The sequence below is a fragment of the Temnothorax nylanderi genome, unplaced genomic scaffold, assembly GCF_030848795.1.
Source record: "Temnothorax nylanderi isolate EJ_2023f unplaced genomic scaffold, tnyl_v1.0 TNYL_tig1020_pilon, whole genome shotgun sequence".
NCBI classification, from domain to species: domain Eukaryota; kingdom Metazoa; phylum Arthropoda; class Insecta; order Hymenoptera; family Formicidae; genus Temnothorax; species Temnothorax nylanderi.
Genome location: NW_027250082.1, coordinates 19,759 through 20,000, shown reverse-complemented (window position 1 = coordinate 20,000; position 242 = coordinate 19,759).

The window sequence follows — 242 nt, the reverse complement described above, 5'->3', positions numbered from 1 at the left end:
CGTTCCAAAATTCACTGTTGGCTGCGTTCGGGGAGCGCGCTATTAGCGCTATTTGCTTATTCTATCCTTGTTCTACACTTAATGAGCGATAAAGATGGAATGATGCAATAGCGCTAATAACGCGCTCCCCGAACGCAGCCCTAGTCACAAGTAAAGCCGGTTCTACAATACGTCGCAAACGCGATGGCAACTGCTAGTTGAAAAGTGGCCGCGTTCAGCAGACACAACTGTTGAGTTCGTCT